Source organism: Gavialis gangeticus, unplaced genomic scaffold, assembly GCF_001723915.1.
Source record: "Gavialis gangeticus isolate Ggan-Ray unplaced genomic scaffold, GavGan_comp1, whole genome shotgun sequence".
NCBI classification, from domain to species: Eukaryota; Metazoa; Chordata; order Crocodylia; family Gavialidae; genus Gavialis; species Gavialis gangeticus.
This window is the reverse complement of record NW_017729030.1, coordinates 40,108,004-40,110,644: the sequence shown is the minus strand read 5'-3', so window position 1 is coordinate 40,110,644 and position 2,641 is coordinate 40,108,004. Positions and strand designations below refer to the sequence as shown.

The 2,641-nt window shown below is 34.9% G+C and overlaps 1 long non-coding RNA gene across 1 annotated transcript in view; it reads left to right on the top strand.

Moving 5' to 3' along the window:
• LOC109300988 overlaps positions 1-2,641 on the top strand; it is a 78,231-nt gene that overhangs the window by 69,546 nt on the left and 6,044 nt on the right. Inside the window, exon 2 of the long non-coding RNA XR_002098389.1 lies at positions 2,354-2,450. This is a non-coding gene — a long non-coding RNA (uncharacterized LOC109300988). The remainder of the gene's footprint in view (positions 1-2,353; positions 2,451-2,641) is intronic.

The following is a 2,641-nucleotide window of genomic DNA, read 5'->3' as shown; positions in this document are numbered from 1 at the left end:
TTATTTTTATGGTTTCTGCTTATTCTTCTAAGTAGCATAGACCTGGGCCACTAGATCCATTTCGTCAACTGCAGGCAACCACAACATATAAACCCATTCATAAATTAAATTGATCTGTAGCTGTGGCATAAAGGAGGATTTCTTACTGTTATAGACTTCTTACTGATATTGCTAATTTGTTGAAAGAATGTGAAAGAAAGTCTCAAACTTGTTAACTGGATGAAAGGAAAAGAGTATCAGTTGACAAACCTACTAAAACCTTCTAAATTTCTGAGTCTTGGTTATGTTCTGGAAAATTAATTTAAATCCAACCAATATGTTCAAGTTCAACAGTGCTTTGGATGCTTTCTGGATGGGAACAGAACCAGAAGTGAAAGGAATCTCAAGGGAGGCTCTTAACTTTTTGAATAGGTTGGAGAGCAAATGGTAAGATTAAAGCAATTTGAATAAATCTTTCTGATTTTATTTAAATCTAAATCTTGCTCATCTAAATTCAGAACTGCAACAAAAACATATATCAATATTAGTGTTGAGGCCACTTCAAAAGATTTGGGCTCTTCTGTGGAAGCCTCCAAAAGAAAGGGTACTTGTTAGTCAGGTCCTCAAAAGTTTCAGATAAGAACTGGGGCCTCACCAGAGCCCCTGCATCAGGAAGAGGGCTGTCACCTGAAATGCATAAAATTTTCCACCTGTCCATCAGAGCTTAGGTCAATTTACACCTATGCTGTATATTTGCTGCATGAGTAGAAGTTGCTTCCAAAGTGCTCTGCAACTGAAGCATTTTACTTCAAGTTTTTTAAGGTAGATGCGTAGGCCAGCAAAATATTTTATTTATCTTCTCACATGAGTGGCATGTGATGGGAAAAGGCCACAAATGTACTAAAAGATGCTTTAAAGATAGGATTCCTCTAAAACATAGCACTTTTTCATTCTGTTGCTATTGCTTTCTTTAAATATTAAACACCGCAGTGTGGCTGTGAAAAATAATGATATCCATAAAGGGCACATAACTAATTGGAGGTATTGGCAAATGTGGCAGCACTTGCAGCTGGATTTCTCATAAAGAGAAATAAGTATGCAGATGGTTAAAGCCAGTCAGATTGCAATTCATCCAATTAAGCTTTGCTGTCCCAGCTGTTAGTAATTTTTCTATTTGTTCTGAAAATTTTTTATATTATAAGCTTAAAAAGTTGAGTACCATTTATGAATACAAGTTTTTATAAAGATACAAATGAAAATAAATATCTTGCCATGTGAATTGCATGGAGAGGTGTGAGAAGTTCATCATTTGGCTGTTTCATTTTCCTTTTTCAATCAAGGGCTTCAAAACTACTCATGGTTGAATGGACAATTTTCAGCTTTGCCAATTTTGTTGTTATTACATCACAGAATTTGAGACCCGCTTCTCATGGTTTTTCCAGATATTCTTGCTCATTCCATGGGATTCCCCAAGATAAGAATTTTATGTATTAAGATGAGACAATATATGAATTCAGATTTAGGTGATGGTCTGGGCTCTAGGACAGAGTCAGTTGGCAGAAAATTAGCACAGCAAAAATGTTAGACAAAGATAATTTAGCCTAATTTAAATGGTGGGGGGACAGATACACATGCTAATTTTAAGATATCGGCAACACTGGCTTTGGCACATGATTTATTTTCATGCCCCTACATAATAATTGCAAGTATTGTGCTTGAGCGAGTGAAAAAAGCTCCAATATACAGGGATTTTTGTTCTCTTCATAATACGGGCACCAAAATAGAGACAACTGGATTCTCCTGCTGTCCATTCAGAAATCCATCCCTGATTTGTTCATCTTATTTGCCACCAAGAACAGTTTTTAAAAAACAAAACAAAAAAATTCTAGTCAGCCTCACTGCAAATGGGATATTTTCATTCTTTGTGTAATCTCTACAGAATATTTCTATCAACCAATACAATTTAAAATTGAAATGCCATAGTCAAAGATTTTGCTACAGCTATATCTTTCCCCAAATGATTCATGGGACATGGAAAGGAAATTATCTATTTCTGTAAGCTTCGTTTGAAAATGTTAAAGTACTTTCTACTGTATGTTTATTTACCCAACACTTTCATAGGATCCATATATGTGGAAATATTAGCACTGCTAGGATTCCAGTTAATCTTCATGTTTTGTTTTAAAGGTGCTTTATGAATACTTCTGGTTGGGACACTGTTAATATGTTCCACTGGTTAGTGTGAGACCAGGTCAAATCTGAAAATACTCTTTATAATTGCTTTCCAAACAAGAAGTCAGAAAGGGTCTTTCAATTTATTTAAAAATATCATTTAATGTAAGTTTTGGCCCGTCATGTTTTAGTATCATTTTAGAAAAGATGTGATCCATGGAAGATATCCAGGTTGAATCTTCAAATCCATGCAAACTACAAATCCACAGAAGATGTCTTTTATTTTTCATGTGACCTATGTGAGTGTTTTAAAGTTTCTTAATATTATATTAAGTACTATTATTTACTTTGATTACCAGTATCACTACTCTTTTAACATTTTTATTTCTTGTGTTTAACATACCTATGTGAATAAGTGATTTCTCTTCCCCCCCCCCCCACCTCACCCTGAAAGGGAAGAAGCTCTTTTCAGCCAGAATGGCTGACTTAC